We start from the raw sequence: 19968 nt of genomic DNA, 5'->3' as shown, positions 1-19968 counted from the left end.
GGACTCTACCAACCCCGGGCCACCATGTCACTGGGTTGTGAGCCCTGCTAACTGGGGCACATTGGAGGCATCAGAGTGGGCATTAGCTTGAGCCCAGCTGTGATCAGGGCCAGCATTGAAAACGCTCACACGTACACATGCCCCGCGCAAACCGAGATCCATCCCTTTGTCCGCTCTATATACTAAAACCAACAGCACTGACAGTGGGCAGGCTCTATGGCCTGAAGCTGGGGACGTCTCTGATGCCCCGGGGCGACATCTCCATGTCATACTCGTATCATTAAAACAGTCCACAGACGAAAAAGGGCCAGAGCGATTGACAGAGACAAATGGCTCAGGGGCTCTTCGGCGGCCCTCGCCTTGATGCAATGTTTGTTTAAGGGAATGAAAGGGTCAGAAAAGATTAGCTGATGTTGGATTCATTAATGCAGACATTGACTTACCTTGATGGGAGCGGACACCTCCTTTGAAGTCATTCCGTACATCTACAGTGCAAGTAAGTGCTCCGGCCTTGATATTTAGATAGTGAGGGAAACTTTAAGCGATTTCCTAAATCGATTGCCAGCCACAGAAATGATCGATCCGCGGTTCGAAACAGGTGAAATGGGTTATTCTTATAGAACGGCCTCAGTGAAGAAGGTACTTGAGTCAAAAAATGAATATGCAGAAAAAGGGCTAGAACATACAAATGCCTATCAAAATGGGCTTCAGGGAAGATGAAGAGCTGTAGGGGACATGTGCTCGAAGCAAAGCCAGACCTCCGACACACCATCAATGGGAGCCACACCTGTTCCACTACTGTTCTGTCAAATATAAAATCGCATGTGCTATGGTGTCACAGGTTCTGATCATGGCACATGACACGTTGATATATTCATTCAACCGATGAATCACGACTGCTCGTCAATATTCTTTCTTTGAACTACAAGTGAAATATGACAGATCAAGGCCCTATTACACCCTAGATTAACAGAGCGAAACCATCCGTCACCTGTATGTCAGTTCTGGTCTGCTTGGCTTGTTTAATAGCTCAGCAGCGACCTCAGTGCGCTGTTATGGGTCAACATTTGGCAGAGGTCACGAGGTCATTATGATCCGCTATCTTCTTAAGGGGCGGTCACAGGGGATTTGCATGAGGGCGTTTCCTAGATTCTTTCCAAGTTCAATTTGTGCTTAACCCTTTTCAGTAGCAGAACCCCGGCACTAATAACCGGCTGCTGCACACCACTAATAGGGAGGTGGAAAAGAGGCTTTGGATTTCAAGGCTGGTGGCCTCCAAAATCATGTGTAGCCTAGCTTGTTGGCCTCCATGGAAATGCATTACAACCATCGTGAAAGTGTGCAGAAGCTCTCGCTATAGTGATTCTCTCTGTAAGCATGTGCGTGTGGGGGGGGGATATATAAGGACCTTAAGTGGCTATGGACCCCAGCGCAGCACATCCCCTGCTGTGAAATAATTGAATTTTTACTCCGGTAATGTTCACTTAATGAACACCCACCATGCATTTCCCCTCTTCTGTTCCCGCAGATTGATACTCCTGTTTTCCTCCCACCAGTAGATCATGTTAATGGCAGTTTAATCAGTGTCCCATGGGAAGAGAGCGGGGTGATGACGGGGTTAGGATGCAGCATGTGGCTGGTGAATCCGTCCATCAGCATGTGACAGCGCGAGGCTCATCAGCAGCTGGCCGGCTGACTGGCTTTCTGGGTAGCAGTGCGCCTAGTTGAAGGTTAGCAGAGGTGGGAATAAAGGGTTCGCTCGTCAGCGAGGGGTCGGGACGGGGTGCCCTGAGCACTCTGAGATATAGGGGAGGAAGGGTTGAGTGGTGTGTTGTATCCTGACACCCCTGGGACTGCACTGCTCTACCTCTGACACTCCAGGAATCACAAGGTTACTGCAGCTGGTAGGGAGGTTTGCCACTGAAGCTCTGACATCTCATCTCAGGACCGAAGGGGGAATGATGCGCCGCTGTAACCCGACGCCAGGTACAGCGGGGGTCTCTTCTTTCTGACTGTGCGCACATGCACGCGCACACTTGCCGTACACATGCTCACCAGCCGAACACCACCCGCTCCACGGGGCTTACAGTGGTAACTTGAAGCACAAGGTAAACAGCGGCAGGCACTCCAGGCATCTCCATAGATGCGCTCATCCTCAGGCCCCCCCAGCAGTTGTTCATGACCATCTGGCTCCTCTTTCTTATAAGGGATTAGAGGAGTCTGAGCTGTAGGGGGAGTCTCGAGTAGATTAGAAAAGTATTGGGTGGTGCTGTTAGGATTGAGAGCACGACTCCTTAGGACAGCTCTATGCTAAAGCCAACAATCATCAAAGCAAATGGCCTTTGTTGCTCTCGTTTAGTCGGGAGGGGGGCTGTTGTGCTCTCACACACACACACATATACAGGGAATGTGACCAGCCTGATATAGTGATTGATGTTAAGACCTATTGGTGTCAGCCTTGTGAGCATATTAGTGTTGGTGTTCTTGCTAAGAGCAAGTTTGTCAGCCGCTTACTCTGCAGTATGTCCTCTGTGCTCTCAGCCTCCCCAGTTAATCTCGTCCATTCAAGATTCAATTTACGGTCCACTGTTGCACGTATTTGTCTTGTCCAGTGATACTGAGCACCTTTTTGAAAATTAGAAAAAAAGAAAAGAAAGGCCCGAAAACACTACACAGGGATTTATTCTGCCAATTCACAAGCAACATCACACACCAGCTCATGTTCCGTTGTAAGAGATAGGTTGCACTGTAGCTTAATGGGCCCATCCAAGGTTTGCCATCATCGTGCCATATCAAAAGCTAAAGCCTTATTTGATATTCATATTAAAAAGAAAAGTGTCAGCTCAGCAGTCTTGTCCTACAAGTACATGAGGGGTGGTAGTATCAAAGCCGCTCCTTTGTTAGAGCAGAGAAAACCAAATGTGTTTAGCATTCATGAATTCCTGCGCTTACTTAGGGGATTGCTGCGGGATTTATAAACCATTTGGTCCCAGGCAACAGAAGATTAGTTTCCACATCGATGTAATCACTGCGTTTGACATTTAAGGTTTCAAATGTACCCGCAATGTGACGCTCCAAAGAGTAGAGAATTGACGGACTCAAGGTGGTTTGTAAGAAGTGTATTTGAACGTCTGCATCTGGTTGAATGAAATTCCTTGAAGCATTTCACGAAAGCCGTCCCTTTCCTCCCCGGGATTTTTGATCGGAGGTGCTGAAGCAATTTGCCTGTTTTCACTTCTCCATACCGGCACATGAAAAAGTTAAGTCATCTTTTACGGCTCAAGAAAGCGTGTATTGTAACAAACTTCTATTATTTTTTTTCGTCGTTGTCTTCTCCTTTTTCACAAGAGGCACAGCTGAACTCCATCAGTCACTGCCAGGTGAAACAAGGATCGTGGCGAGGGAAAATAGATGAGGGTTGAGTGGGCGCTGCGGGATGGTGAAACAAGCTGTATGTGTTGTGCTGTCACATGCATTTCATTTCGTCAATCCACCGTGAAAGGCTGGCTGTTGAATTCGATTTGAGTTTGAAATGGCAGAATGAAGAGTCAACCTCAGCCAGTCTGTCCCCCTGAATTTTACGCCTCCAGCCATGATGGGATAGGTAGTCGGCGGATTTAATCAACGGCCAATACAAGCAGTCACAGACTAAATGTCCTCAGAATCATCCGTATCAAGCATTTATACTATATTAATTTGCTAAAATTTCATTGACTATATAGTTGCCACACTGCTGAACCTGAGATCCTTTTTTTTTTCTGCAGCATTTACACAGAAAACCTCACTATATGTAAGTGCTCTTAATCAGTTGAAGCCTTGTTATTAGGATTCCCGATAGATCGCTGGGCCTTGAGTCAGACTGGCTGACCTGCTTGGTGAATATCTCCGTATGCCTGCCTTTGTCCAGCTGATCGTCTGGTGAGGTCACTCTAATTTACACGTCTCTCCGGCTGCTTCGATTTCCCAGCCGTGCTGTGCGCCGCCGCCGAGCTCATTAGCTCGTGTTGCAAATCAACTGGGATGCGGAGCTCCTGTGTTCCACTCTCAAGGGGTTGAGGTAATAGAGCATGAGAGTTGGAGGTGTGCAGTAGGTAGCTGGTACTTTTGCAAAGGAATTAAGGCTCCCACCCCATCACACTTTGAATGAGGTGGGCTTCAGACTTGATGAGTTGGTTTTCTTAAAGGGTGATTATGGCACACATGAGTGTGCATGCAATAAACCATGCTCACAGAACAAGCACACAGTACAGGTGTAAAGGTACTACTGGTTATATAAATCCCGTTGGAAATTTTTGACATCAAATTTGACGTTTGCTTCTAAGTTCGCATTGAGCCACAGGGGTGCAGTTTTAGCCCAGTTGCTACTGTGTCAGCTAAATGACACTGACTTACTACATGAAACACAGAGATCTTGTTTTTCTAAATATAGGCCAGAGGAGTTCAGAGCAGAGAGATTGTGAGAAGGATGGGGGGGGGGGGGGAGGAGGGGGAGGAAGAGGAGTGTCATTAGTTCTGCATACATAAGCAGGATCTTTTGTAATGACTATGTGCCAAATCGTGCACCTCAGGCAATAGAGAAGGCAGCATCAGTGTAGTCGTGTGGTCAATAATGTGTTTATAATGCTGAACTGAGAAGGAGAAAATATCCTCATAGGTCATGCTTTTGGGTTATTGATTAAACAACGTCTTATCCATTCTTTCTGGTCATTTTTTGTATACTATTGCAGTTGGGCTGTCGCCAAATCCGCAATATTCACAAGCCAACCGCAACCGCTGTGTTTTTATTTTTTGCAATGGGAGCGCTGCATTTCCACACCATGCTCAACGTTTTACTCTGGGTGAAACGCCGAGCTCGTTTCTGTACTTTTTACCCAGATGTCTAAACACAAAGTAAGCTACAAGTGCTGAACAACAGCAACAATGGAGGAGATATATTCTGTATCATAGTAACCAGGCGAAACCGCAGCATCTCAGCTGAAATAAAATCAATCAATATTACCTCATGGGACATTCCTTGACCGCGACAGTGAGGAAGAGTTCGGTCACGACGTTAGCCTTTACAGCATCCAGCAGCAAGCGTGAGCTACAGTCACTGTGAGTCTTGAGTCCTGAATCCCCACCCCTGTTTATCAAAGTTTATTAATATTGAAACAAATTTGTCCTTAACATCCCCATTGAAAGAGAGGTTCTCGATGTATGCGAAGGATACAGACAGACACACTTATACCTACATACAGAGATTCCTTCCTTTGTAGTTTAGTTATTTGACAACAGCCCAAACAAGGCATCCACTCACAGGATATTGGGGAAAACAAGTTTCTCTGTGTAGCCTCACAGCTGAGGGCAATTTCACATTTATAATGAAATTCAATTTGGTGCAAAGTAATCGGTATTATAAAGTAAACTGTTGTACAAAAATACAATAGTCTGGCTAAATCCATGTTAGAAAATGAGTGCGATCGTTGTAGCTTTTCATCTGCCTTTGAACATTTCACACGTCATGTAGCGACAGTGTGTAGCGCCGGTGGACTTAGGGATTCAGTAGAGCTGCGAGCCACTAAAACAGACACACTGCGCTCTGTGATTGGGTCCGCTTAAGCTACTGAGGTGCTGTTGCAGTCTCTGCCTGTGACAAATATCTCTGAATGTACGTCGCCTTCATGCTGCTTTTTTTCCCCCCAGTTTTATTTCAAAATGTTTGATTCAATATCAGTGCGGCGAAAACATGTTGGAGAGCTTTCACGCGTCGCAGATGACAAACGTCTCGGTGCCGCTCGTGTCCCTGTGCGGCAGGTGTGACTTCAAACTGCTACGTCTTCCTCACGTTCTCTTTTCACCCCCAAGTAGACCAATCAATGCTAATCTACACCTACGCAGGGAATACATGTGGAATTTTGGAAGAGTTTGCTAGTTCGACCACTCAGCATTTTTTTTCTAGTTCAACAAATTATAGTGAAATCAATGTTTCCCAGTCAGCATCCACCTCTGGCTCTGCCGAGGAGGTTTAGAGAATATCATTTTCGTTATTCCTTTTAGATTACCATGCTCATGTTTAATTAACAGTGTGTGTGGGATGTATATGTGAACTAACTGCACATTCGTAAGCTGTATACATACGGTGTTTCAAATAGTGGTTTTAGCGATGCAGGGGTTTGGATTGTCGCGTGGAGAGGCCGTTTCCCTGGAAATACCAGATGTCTACTAAAGCTGCAGTTAAGTCCATCGGAACAGTGTCCTGGCTCCCTAAGATCTCCAGAGGTTATCAGCTGTAGGCTGAGGATGCATCAATGACTGACTTTAAGACCTATTTCCCCTGGGCCGCTAGCTCAATTGATTCCGTTCTTTTCCCACCATACGCCCGCTCAAACAACCCACATAGCGTCCTCGAGAGCTTGATTCCACTTATCTTTCTCCTTCCCCCCTTTTTAAGCAACATTTAGAGACCCGGGACACACTGGGCAACCGCACCACAATACATACAAAATATGAGCAGCAGATTGACTCCGAATTTGTGTATTTTACAAGTGTCATCCTGAATTTGGGTCAGGGGCTCAGGCGTTCACTGCTTGAATGAAAATGAGCCCAGGGCACATCTCCAGCAGGGCTTTAACACGCGATGAGGTATAGTCACGTCGACATTGTTAGCCATGACAAATGAGAGACAGATTTATGCCTTTACCATTAGAGCACATATTGATTTATTTAGCCAAACCGCTGCAGATTACTGCTGCGTTATAACTCAGCCATGAAATGCAAAATATTGCTGCTTTCTAGATGGAAACACATCAAGCACATACGCTGACTATGACATGATCGCCTGTGAATGCCTGACATGTTTTTATAGATATTTTTTTAATGGGGCAATTGCACATACTGTAGAATATGCTGTACATGTCAGACCATCAGCCAATGTATTAGTCTGTGTGGCAGGAATTTGAAATGGAGGCCTATCTTGTTTTCAGAGCGAAACCCAGATCTTCATCAGAGCCGGTTGTTGCAGTGCTCTCGTTATGTCTGATCCAATTTGAGGTTGACTCTTATTTGATGTGCGGGAGGTGTGCTCACAACACTGCTCTGATATTCTCCCTGAAGAGGGAAATGCAGTAACTAGTCAAGATCCTGCACTGCTACAGTAGCGAGATAACTGACACACTGTGTAAACCTAATAAGGATTATTGCCGTTCTTCCTGCATGCAGATCCATCCTCGTCCTTATCAGAGTTTCAAACTGTCCTCGTGACTTCGCCCACGTCTTATCGTGACTAAAGCAAATGGTTCTGCTTGTTAATGTTGTACCAATTTGCAATTACAGATGGTATATTCCAGACATGAAAGACCATTGGCTTCTCGTTTCTGTTCTGTTTCAGTGGAAATATCAGGTTGTGTGTTCAAACTATGCAATTGTGCATCTGTTGCAGTCTGGTTGCCCGCAGTATGCAAAGTCTTATGCATGCAAAACCAGCCTCGTTCCATCACTTTGGAGTTCTTTCTGCGACAGAGGGATGTCTCTGATCTTATATTTTAGAGGGTACGCGACAGTTTTATTGCATGTTGTCAGTAAATGTTCACCTAGAGTAATGACTTATCAAGATAAAGGTGTTCACGCCCGTGTTATAAATTATCACAAAGTATGAATATTTTACATAATAATAGTCACAAAAAATGCATCTCTTTGCCTTGAGCCCACATTCATTAACCTTTCATTTAGAAAAAAATAAATGTCAAACTCATTAATGTGTTCTTCTTGCTATGATTTGAGTTAACCTAACATCTTTTATTTAACATGGCAAAAATGCTGACCACATTTGAAAATCCTATTCTATAAGCTGTATATTACGTACACAATTTTGTCCATTTTCTGTCTTAATGAAATATCAAGTACAGTGAGAAATTGATGTCGACGAGACCTCCCTCACTGGCCATGTGGTGTTTGCGCTCCCCGTCAGTTGTCATTATTTCTGCACAGATGTCTCCCTTTCTCTTATTAAGCCACCCAGGCTTCAGTAATGGGGGAATTAGGACGGCGGTGGCATACAAAAGAGTGAGGGCTTGGTGTGGGCAAAACGAGGTTCGGTAAAGGAGTCTAATTATATAGGTCGATGATGGGGTCATCGCCACCTTCAGTGAACGATCTCATTCATCCGTAGTGAGCCATGGGTAATTATTAACATAGACCTTTTGCTTGTGTATACTCTCATCAGTGCAGTGCTCTGTGACAAATCCCCATCACTGTGATCATTTCAGCAAAAGACAGAGCAGCGTGTTTGGGGGTCAGCCCATTAATGCCCCCTTCCATGTCGCACACATTGTAACTATTTCAGAATCATTTTTAGGTCTCCATATGACAGCGTTTTGTGTTTGCGCGCACTGGTTGCACAGTCTTTTCTTGAGCAGATGGGGTCGGACAGATTTTTCTCCCCAGTCCCCTTCTGGGAGGACAGACTGGCAGACCCAAAACGCTGTCCTTTCCCTGGGTGGGAGGAAGCGAAGCATGAAGGGAGGGAGGGGAAGGACCTCTTCCCAAGAGCTAGAGAGGTGAACACATTGATATCTGATGACAGCTCCCCGAGAGGTGAGTCGACGTCACTCTCAGATCCCAGTCTCTCTCTATCCCTCTCTCTCTCTCTCCCTGGCATCCACATCATGTGGGTTTTGTTTTCCTCCCAGTTAGGTGATGCGTTTGTGACGAATTGCACTATCAGCCCATAATTTGCTGCTCACCATTAATTATGTGTTTTCATCAGGTAAATGCTCACACTTGATTAAAAATCAACTCCACAGTAAATCTTTTATGAGCACTGTTGAACTCACCTTTACGGATCACTTTCAAGATCACTGTGTGATCAAATGTTACGCGTTGTACTTGTGGTCACAGCTACATATGTAGTTTGGTAGGTTGGTTCATCTGCTCTCACAACAAGGTCCTAATGTTGTCACAGTGCAATGTACTTCTCTGAATCCTTGAGGATTTTAAGAAGCTCCCCGTTTGCTTTTATTTCAACGATTACTGACTGCTATCTCTCCACGCTAATGCAACGCATTGGCTACGCTCTTTCTCTTCCCACTTCGAATATCTATTATGTGCATTATGTCTATTACACCGCGTCCTAAAACTGAATGTGACGCGAGTGTCAGCGACAAACTCAGTTAGATTGTATTGTTTTTTTTTTTATTGGAATGTCCTCCTGTAACTGGCCTTGATTGACGCCCTGTTTCTAGTTATTCCTGTTGCTCGCTTTGAAAGCTCCACAATGGACAAGGAACGGCTGAGAGAAACAATGACAATTTGTTCGTAAATTGCATTTAAAAGTATTCCAACCTGAGGCCGACTCCAGCATGAAACTGTAAAAAAAGCCTGTACCCAATCTGGCTCGCAACCATGGGCAGAAGCCGTTGGATTTTGTGTCAGGTTGCAGAATTTCATGTCACACAGTGTGGACCTCATGCTGCTACTGTTAAATGTCGGCACAAACCGGGTTTTCAGCCTGTGTGTAGTAGTTACTCTTTAACTACATCAGTTCTGGAGTAATTGGCATTAGTGAATCACCCAGTGGCCATATAATATAGATACAGTAATATGAAAATTGAACGCAGGTGTACCCAGAGAGAATCAGTCAGACTGTAAAATTAAACTCTCACTAAATAAGTAAGTTGCTTTTTACTTTCGACAGCTCTGAACTCCCCAGCCTGATTAGCTGCGCAAAGAAAACAGTTCATTTTCTGCATTATTCATCTATAACGCATGGGCTATGCAATCCTGTAATGTTGTGCTGGGCTTTACGTGACTAATTAGCCAATAACAATGGAATTAATGGACCTCCTTCATTTATTTATTCGTTCATTCAATATACATCAAGCTCTGTCTGCGTACCCATACACAGAAAATACATGCAGCAGCCTTTAAATATTCTGCAGCATAGTGTAGTCTCCATAGGCGTGCTGTAGCTGTATTATGAATTATGGCTGTGCATGATGTAGCAAACCTGCATTTCATGTAAGCAGCAGAATCAAACAACAGTGGATTGCAGGACTGGGAACAGGGTACTGATTGAGTTGCAAAAGGCAGATGATGAATGAAATCTCCACATGATGAAGACGACGTCAGCCCTCATCTCACATGTGACGGCTGACATGTCGGTTTGCTGGCCTATGTCGATATTATTGAGAGCCCAGTAATTGGCACATAAAAGCATACTTGGAAAGCGTTTTTCAAAAGCCCCCCCCCCCCCCCTCCGCCTGCAGTTCATTTTTCATTGAAGTGCTTACCTTGCAAAAGAGATGTGAGGGGAAAAAATATTGTGCTGCAGCATGTTCTCACTCTGTCTTAAATTTCGTGCATAGTCTGTTGGCGAGATGAAGGGATTTCTCTGTAGTCTTACAATTTTCTTTATCCAAAATTGCCTGGCAGGGTCCGTGAGTCTTTTCTAATGAATCATCATAGACACCTGTGACAAGTGAAAACAACAAGTAAGTAATTATAACATTGAGGACAAATAGGCGAAACAGTCACCCCGTCTTCTCCATTTTTGAAGATCCGTAGAAGCAAAACTTTAATGCGTGTGAGCCACAAGAGTGCTGTGTCTGTCATTGTCGTGAAAGAGATCTCCCACAAAAGCAATCACATTTCACGCTGGCCTACATCAGAGTGGCTTTATTAGTCTGGTTTAGCTGCTTATCCAAAATCGCCTTAGAACGCATTCTAGCTGAGAAATCTGGCTGTTTTTCATATTAACTGTGGTGGGCGGTCAGCTTTATCGCCCATACGATTCCTTCGTGATCAGCAGTTTCCATTTTCATGGCGAGACAAGAATAACTTCATTCAAAGACACATTTATTTGCAGAGGATGTGCTCTGGCAAGAAGGGAAAAAAAACAAAACATCAATATTCTTTTGAAATGGGTTGACTCTGAATCAGCGCTGGTTACAGGGAGATGGAGAGTGCAGCTGTGCAGGTATCCGGATCCTCATTATGCCACAGTTCATTCCAGATGCAGGCTGTTGTGTCTGTTGAGATTCACAGTTATTTTGCCCGCGAAGATTTTTAGCGCGGAGGCATTGCAGGAGAGTATAAGCACATAGATGCCTGCAGTTCGCTGTCAACATGTTTTGTGTGTCTGCATAATGAATCCACTTGACTTCCAGTATGCCAAGAAGGCAGCCAGGGTCAGGAAAGTGCGCATGTACAGGACTGTCTCAGAAAATTAGAATATTGTGATAAAGTTCTTTATTTTGTGTAATGCAATTAAAAAAACAAAAATGTCATGCATTCTGTATTCATTACAAATCAACTGAAATATTGCAAGCCTTTTATTCTTTTAATATTGCTGATTATGGCTTACAGCTTAAGAAAACTCAAATATCCAATCTCTAAATATTAGAATATCATGAAAAAGTATACTAGTAGGGTATTCAACTAATCACTTGAATCGTCTAATTAACTCGAAACACCTGCAAGGGTTTCCTGAGCCTTGAAAAACACTCAGCTTGGTTCAGTAAACTAAATCACACGTATGGGGATTATCACAATATTCAAATTTTCTGAGACAGTCCTGTATATTCATACCCATGGCGTTGAATTCATGTACATTTAAATGCATGCATTTGGGGCTTGCCACAGGAACAGTAGTTCCCGTTCATGGCTTTGCTTTAGTGCTGTCAGTCACTGACAAATGGTTAGATGCACAGTCAGTGCATCTAACCATTTGTTACAGTCATTCTGATAATGCATCTCAGCTGGTTTGCGGATCTGCCATCGTTCTTTTTTACCATGATTGTCAGTGCAGCAAGCCAAACGAAAGCTTCTGTGAGAGAGGATGTGCGATAGGAGGAAGGTGAAAAAGTAGATTGCCTTTAATTCACGGTGTAATGCTTTAGACCTTTGTCTCGACCTCATTGGTAATGTGTCCTATTATTTGGTGGCACATGGAACATAAATCGGTCACAGCTTATAACCAATTGTGTGGGTTTTGCATTTTTTACAACGTGACATCAAGTCGACATTCTTCAATGAAATGCATCCGCTGTTGAATAGCTCTTCTCTTTCTTAGTGGTTGTTACTAATTCATTTCCTGTCGTCTTCTTTCTTCTTCTTCTTTGAGGTAAGGTAAGGGAAAGTCGGGGTAAAGTGAGGTAATTGTTGAAGGAGATTTGAGTGCAGTTCTAAAATTACATTTTTACATACTATATGAGGCATTTAATTTGCCTGTTAGAGATCAATAATTAACTTTGTCACCTCTATTGATCTGATTGCCCTCTTCTCATTCTGTCCCCTTGTCATTGCTGGTAAGCCAGTAGGTCTTCCGGTTTCACTTTACGCAAAAAAAAGAAGCTGTGTTGTTGCGTCTACAACCAATACTCCTCCTGAGCCAGCTTTTCCCATGTCATAAACACCAACTCATTATTCTGCAGATCACACACGGGTCGTGCAGAGCACACAGCAGGTAACTCAAGCGGCTCAAGAGGAACAAATGGCTCACATCAGCAGCTCTACTAATAATACCCTCCCCTCATGTTCTCTGATATTAGAAATAGACCAGAGTCTAAACTGATACATTCATTACATGATGCTTTCAGGGAATGTTTTTTTTTTTTTTTTTGTATATAATGGAAATGTAAACATTTCAACATGTACACATGAGGCCCACATGCAGCTAGTGTAATCAGCAGGCGGCAGTTTGAAATGGCCTCTGGACACAGCGATAAGTCAGGATGGCATGGATCAGCTTTAGCTCTATCTTCTGCCTCATTTGTTCCCTGTCCAAACGAGATAGGCCGGCTCTCTGCTTGGCAGCCTTCCCACGGTGACACGGTGACAATGCGACGGGCTCTTTGGAAGCGTCACCTGTGTGGCACTCGTGGATTACAGCTGACTTGTCACTCCACTATTATCCGGGCCCAAACTCCAGGGATGGAGGACAATTAGAGGACAAAGCCGACGTGTCAGCGTGTCAGGACAGCGGGGGGGTCGTGGAGCTAATTACCTGAGCCGACACCTCTGATGTTGTTACCCCGGTTCGACAGGTGGACAGGCACAAACCTCTTGAATATGTCCCGTCGCTTTGGCAATCACAGCCCAGGTGCGTTAGATGGAGCAGAATGTTCATCGCTGCGACCTTTCAGCGAGGAGTGCTCTCTAAACGCTCCTTGTATTTGGATCCGTCCGAGGTGGCCCACTTCAGAGAGGCGCTGCACAGCACTCGTTTAAATGTGTGCGTATTCTAGAGACATTCCTTGGTAAACAAGGAGGGCTATTTGCATGCTAAAGGAGAAGAATATGAGGAGGGAGGAGCAAGACACCTGTTGAAACAGTGGCTGGTGGATGTCTATGATGTGCTTTGATTTACGAGGGAAAGCAGTCTGGCTCAATCTCTCCACCTTCCTCCTGAGATTTGAGTGTTTTTCATCAACTTTCATCAAAGGTCTTTTTACGCTTTCCTTTCTTTAAAGTTGGCTGGCTGTAATGCTGGCTGCAGCCAACAAATCCAGGTGTAGTAAAGACGACGTGTGCACTTTCGATGTGTCTGTATCATCCAGTGGATTCAGAGTTTTGCATTTTTGCCAAATCACCCTTCTGATTATCTAGCAAAAAGGAACTCTACAGGTGTATATTTCAAATGTCATGATGAGAACACCATTTGACACTGCAACTTATTGTAATTTAACCTTGGCGTAGACTTTAAAGGTTGCAAAAGCCACTTTGTAGCTTTGGCTCAAAGCAGCATCTCAATCTGGCAAATTCTACCCGAGTGCAGGTTGGTGGTTGAGTATGGAATGCATGAGGAGCAAACTGATATTTTCTGTGCTGCCCTGCGTGCGGCAGCCTAGGTTATCAGCTCCAGTCACCAATGCGCTGTAGCATGACCAGACTCAGCAGTAGTGGCAAATCTTCTGATATTATCCACATCTCGGTACAATCTTCTCACCGCCGGCTATTCCATTACACTGGAAATGAAGAGTGAGACTGGTCGGGGCAGGCAAATAAACAATTTAATGTGGAACATTTCATTATGTTTTAGACCGAATCCGAGAGATTTGTTTCCTCAATTAACTGCTGCCTGCGGCTGAAGATGGGGATCTTTGTGTTTCCCGACTGCAGTGATTAGCGAGTCTATCAGGGAACCTCTGCTTTGTTGTTACTTTCTCTGCTCAGTAGGCCTGCTGCTGCAAGACCAAGGACTGAGCAGCTCAAAGTGTTTGTTAGTTTAATCCTTCAGTGGCTCGTGCTGCGACTGTCCCCCTTCCTCCTCTTGTTCGCTCTACAGTCTCTGGATCAACACTTCCACGCCGCCACGGTTCGTCTTCGGTGCATGTTTGCTCGCAGTGCGATTGCTTTGTTGCATGTCTTTATACAACGTTCTGTGGGTGAGACATCAGGCTTTACCTTTTCAGAACTAGTTCTCAATGAGTGACTCTAAATAGGTGGGGAAATTTCAGCGCCAAGCTCCACATGCTCTAAAAGGAGACTGATGCGGACACTCACAAATGTATATACACAAAAAAAATGCACATTTGAGTGTTGAATAGCCTACAGGCTTAGCGAAGGAGAAAATAGCCTCTTTTTTTCTCACTTTCTTTTTGGAGCTCATTTTCGTTCTGTAGAAATGCAATATTCAAATAGCCATGGCATCTTTAGGAGAGATGTTCAAACTGAAAACATCTCTCTAAATGCTAATTTTATCCGTGCATTTTGTGTCAACTGTGTGTTTTTTTAACATCCTTATAAATTATCTGAAAAGTCAGTCAATTAGTGTAGCATAATTAATCAAGCAAATAAAATCTGGATTTGATTGGATACATTATTGCATTAAACCATGAGCGGCTACACATTATAATCAGCAGCATGATATACAGTATATCTCAACAACTATTAAATTGATTACTATGGAATTTGGTACTCAAATTCGTGTCCGCCTCTGGATCAATTGTGATTAATTTGGTGATTTTTCATCCTACAGCACAATCGGATCACAATTAAATTATTCATTTATGACCAAATACCCGCAAAAGGAATGACATTCCCATCGGCCTCTGTGCTTTGGGTTTTCTGCCAATCGGTACATTTTGAATGCTAACACACTAAACTAAGATGGCGAACAAATAACATTATACCTGCTTAACGTCAACATACTAGCATTGTCATTGTGAGCATGATAGCATGCTGAACGGTAACCATTTTGATAGTGAATTAATTGTTTAAGTTATTATCACAGGACATTTAATGACATCACCTTTTTCTCTAGTCGAGAATGTTGTGATGGGCATTTTTTCACTGCTTTCAATTTTGCAGCACATTGAATCCAAATACTGCCAAATACTGCGTGTGGCAAGCATTGTTTAATTAAAAACAATAAATCCCAGTGCCTTGTCATCCTTCTGCATTTGTTTGCAGATCGGGCCAAAATGTCAGATGTTGTTTACCCAGGCCAGTCACATAAAGCTTGGGTTTACACTGTGTGTGAAAGGAATATGAGATGTACCGGATGACGAGCTGTCCCTGTGTGGAGAGGGTGGAAGGAGGAGTAGACTGGAGACCAGACAGGTGTTTACAGTATATAGTGAAGGGGAATAAAGAGCTTTTAGAGCAGCCATTGGGAATTCGGAAATAGTGTTTACAGCAGCCTCCTTCTCAGTCGAATCTATTACCTGTCAGCCCTCTGCTTTGTATATCTCGGAATTCCTCTCTGATGTGCACCACATTATAGGTTAAACACTGCTTGCCTCGCTGTGATGGAGTACAGAGCACCTGGACTGGATTAGCATCTGCTTGAAAGTCGACACACATTAGAATCATATTTGTTGCAATTATTATTATTGTTACCTCCGTGTGACTTTATCCCATCTCGTTTGTTAGTCAGATCCGGCCTGAGTTATTGTACAGAATGGAAAGAAAGCATTCATTTGGGATACCACCATCTGCGCTTTTACCAAATACCAAATGTGGAGTTGGTGCTGCTCTGGAGTAAATTGTGCAACTAAAACCATGTGCTCCTCTTTGATGTTGATTGAAACCTCTTTTTTATCAGCCACGTGTGTTATTCCCATAAGAACATTTCTCACCAAGTTCAACAAATCATTTAAAAACTCCATGAAAGTTGACAAGAGCTCACAAAGACATCTGCAGCTGCATCTGAGTTTAATAGAAACTTGTTATTTATATATTTATGAGATTTACCGGAGAGGAACCAGTGTCTTCACTGATGGTAGCCTTGATTAATCATAATGCAGCTCAGCCACAGCTGTTATGTAATGTGTACTATTCACCAATTGCAAATTGACATTTTGGATTTGGTTATTCGCTTTCTTCACACACATTAGTTGAGAAGATCGATACCACGCTCATGTCTAATTCCAACAGCCTGTTATCTTAGATTAGCATAAAGACTGAAAACTGGAGGAAACAGCTAGCCTGGTGCTGTCCAAATGTAACAAACTCCTCCTGTCAGCCCCTCTAAGGGTGAGCTATTCATCACCAGCAGGCCAGGTTAACTGTTCCCCCCCCCCTGTTTCCAGACTGGGTGCTATGCTAAGCTAAGCTCACCGGTTGCCGGCTGTGGCTTCATATCACCTGTACAAACACTAGCGAGGTAGCGATCTCCGCATCAAACTCTCGACAAGAAGGCGAATACGCATATTTCCCAAAAAGTTGAACTATTGCTTTAACACTACTGCGTTAGGCTTCTATAAAAAGCTAAACTAAATAATAATTAACATCCTGTAGTTTCAATATCTGATCAAAATATGAAGCACTAGACTGTGATCATTCATTAATCAGTTGCTTGTTTCCCAAGAAAGAGATCTTTAATTAATTGTTTATCCTCCTGCAGTGAGTGAATCTCCTGTCATGTACGCACTACTCCAGCTAACAGGACTGACGTCCGTGCCCATTACTCAAACATTTGTACAAGCGCGTTCTCAGAAATGATAGAATCCTTCAAGTAAAAACCAAAAGACAAGAAAGTCTGAGGGATAAATGGTTGTACCAGGCTAGTAAATTACAGCTTTACTATCACATAATAACTTGCGTACAGGAAATTCATATGTTGGTGATGATAAATAATGTATGAGAAAATATATTTCCCATTTCCAGGAATGCCAAGAGACTTGTGAGCATGTGTTGTTGAGCAGGCACTCATTTATATTCACCGTTATCACACAGCACAGCCCTCCATGTCATTCAGTGACTTAGACACACACACACAAAGAGAGACATAAGTGGATGCAAATATTCAGAAGATCTCTCCATCCAAGTGTCCTATTAACCTTATAAATTAGCATTGTAGACATTTCACAGCCCTTGAAATTTGGATTTTGACGTCTTTATGATTCAAAACGTATCAAAAAGAATAAGATCCTACAGAGTTCACATGAAAATAGCTCTCGATAAAGGTGGTGATATGTAATTGACACTCCAAAGATATTTAAAGCAATCCAAAGTATTTGGCATTTCTTTTTCCAAAGGATTTGCAGGCTGTCAAGAATAGAAAACGTGCTTTGACAGAAGGATAATTGAATTGACCACGTTCTCCGCCCACTGTTGGACGCTTTAGCTTCACACCTCCTCTGTGTCGGTGCAGCGGATAGGGATTTCTTTGAGCTTCAGAGAGAAAATAGTAAGATGGGGGTGTATTGATCAGTCTTCTCGAGAGCTTCACAGATCACCGAGTTTTCTAGGCAGCCAACACTTTTGCACCGGAAGGGATGCTCTTCACATCCATCCTCTTATCTCTCAGAGATGAACAGGAACCGGCAAGAGGCTTTACCTTATCACTGTCCGGAACGTAAATCACCTTTTTTTTTTATGCCCATCCTCTTGTGAATAAACAAAACGGGGAGATATCAGCGACCAGGCTTTTCTTGCAGCCTCATCACTCCGGCGAGAACAAGTATAATGAAATATTACGATAGACGTAAAGCCTAAAAACTAAAATGGAGCACTCTAGGCAGTCATCAGTTTCCTGCAGTCCGCAGAGTGGTAGTTATCCTGCAGTGGAATGTTACTAGGCAGGGGCAGAGCCACGATCATTAATTATTGATACCCATGCAGGCAGATAGCAGATAGAGAAGTGAGTACACGGTCGGTGCAGGTGAGATCTGCACGAAAAGTTCTTGTTAATGGATATTTTTCACACTCTGTCAGATACTATTTTGATGTCCTTTTTATGCCGTCTGAGGTTATTGACAATGACCTGTTCATTTCAAGATGAGGCTGATCGGGCAGAACAACAAGGAAGTGTTTATTTTGCAGACATTTTAGATTGTGTAGCATTGTAGCGATCAGGCATCTGGCGTAACTTGCCTGCAGGGCTTCAATGTATCACGTCAATTGAATGAAAGACCCTGAGATCTGCAGCCTCCACTCTGCCCCGCAGTTTGTTTACAAGCTCTGGCCAGTCGCTCACACTTAGAGTATGACTTCAAGCATCTGAGAATATGTAAATGTGTGTGCAGTCATGTTTACTGAGGCAATTCATCTCTTTTTTTTTCCCCTGTTGAGGCTGGATAATCAGAGTTTGGGATGTGATAGGGCAGTTTTGTTTATGTTATCTAATCTCAGTAATGATGTAGGTGATCATTCCTGTGCAAAGATGAAAGGGAAGAAAAGAGAGCACAAAGAAAAAATGGGAGCATAATTCTTACCTTCCCTTTCTGTCCCTTCTCAGCACTTTCTCAAATTAGCAGCACACAATGGGTTCTAGCCTTAATATTTCAGCGGAGAGGAGCTTGGCAAGGCGCCATCTCCCTTCGGGCAGAATGTGGAAACCAAATGCAGTGATGTGTCAAGGCAACTTCCTCTAGCAGCCCACAAACAGAAGGATCTGTGTGCATGTACGCATACATCTGTGTATGTTTTTGGTCTGTTTCGTATGACCTTTTTTCGATAGGCAATCATGCAGAACAGCTGCAGTGTATAATACTTATTTTTCTCGCAACCCATATCCAGCGGCGATGCGCCAACTTCAACACTACATGTATTTCTGTACTGTATTCTCATCTAATTACAACCCAATTATCTACACTGTGCAGCTGTGATCAGGATGCCACAGGGAGGAGTAGAGTCCTGACATGTTGACACAGACACCTTTTATATGTACTCTATCTTCTGGTGTGTGTGTGTAGGTGTAGGTGTGTGTGTGTGTGTGTGTTGAGAATGTATGAGAAGATAGTCAAGCAGAGTTGCTGGGTCGGATATGCAGATTATTAAAACGAGACCGTTTTTCATCCTCCATGGCCAGTCCGAGCATTTCATTGTTGTGTCCCAGAGGAGCTGCGTTGGTATTGGTTACCTGGAGTCTCACAATAACCAAATGCAAATCGCCACAGTGTATCTCCACAGCTCTCGCCCCTCAATGTTAAACAATATTACCGTATGTTCCTTCTTGCGTTCTATCTGCTACAGCAGCCTGCATCCCCGTCAGCCTCGGTCCAGCCCCCGCAGACTCACAGATCAGCTCTGTTACACTGATTCTTCTTTCGGGGATCTAGAGATGCAGCAGGCGGGAGAACATTGCAGGGCTGGGCATCAGAAAACAGCCCTGAGATGCCAATTTAGATGTAATTTTGTCTTGAAGTCCAGCTGAGAGAGGTGATGTAGGAGAAAGCGGTTATTGCTTGCAGTGCCTTATCATTCGCCAGTATCGACCAGCTGAATGTGGTAGATCCGGGGATTGGAGCGAGTGTTGGGTAACAGCAAGTGATTCTATCTGCTCGGCGTGCAGGCGTGCAGGCAGACGAGTTTCTGTATCCCGACCTGCAGTTATCCAGCTGAATCCTGATGTGCATACATCTGCAGCACAAAGGCAGGAATGAAACAAAAGGCTGCCTCCTGCAGAACCACTTGGCCTCAGAGCCGTTCTTCCTATAATCATGATAAGGTACACTGCATGTTTTATTCATAATCATAAAGTTTTCTTTCCACAAAGAGACCAAAAATACTAACCAAAATCATTTCAAACATGCTGTTAATTAACTG

At 43.7% G+C, this 19968-nt stretch overlaps 1 protein-coding gene across 1 annotated transcript in view; it reads left to right on the top strand.

The window, feature by feature from the left end:
- tspan9a (tetraspanin 9a) overlaps positions 1 to 19968 on the top strand; it is a 61429-nt gene that overhangs the window by 1917 nt on the left and 39544 nt on the right. The window lies entirely within an intron of this gene.

This window comes from Pholis gunnellus (assembly GCF_910591455.1).
Source record: "Pholis gunnellus genome assembly, chromosome: 7".
NCBI lineage: Eukaryota > Metazoa > Chordata > Actinopteri > Perciformes > Pholidae > Pholis > Pholis gunnellus.
This window is presented reverse-complemented; position numbering and strand designations above follow the sequence as displayed.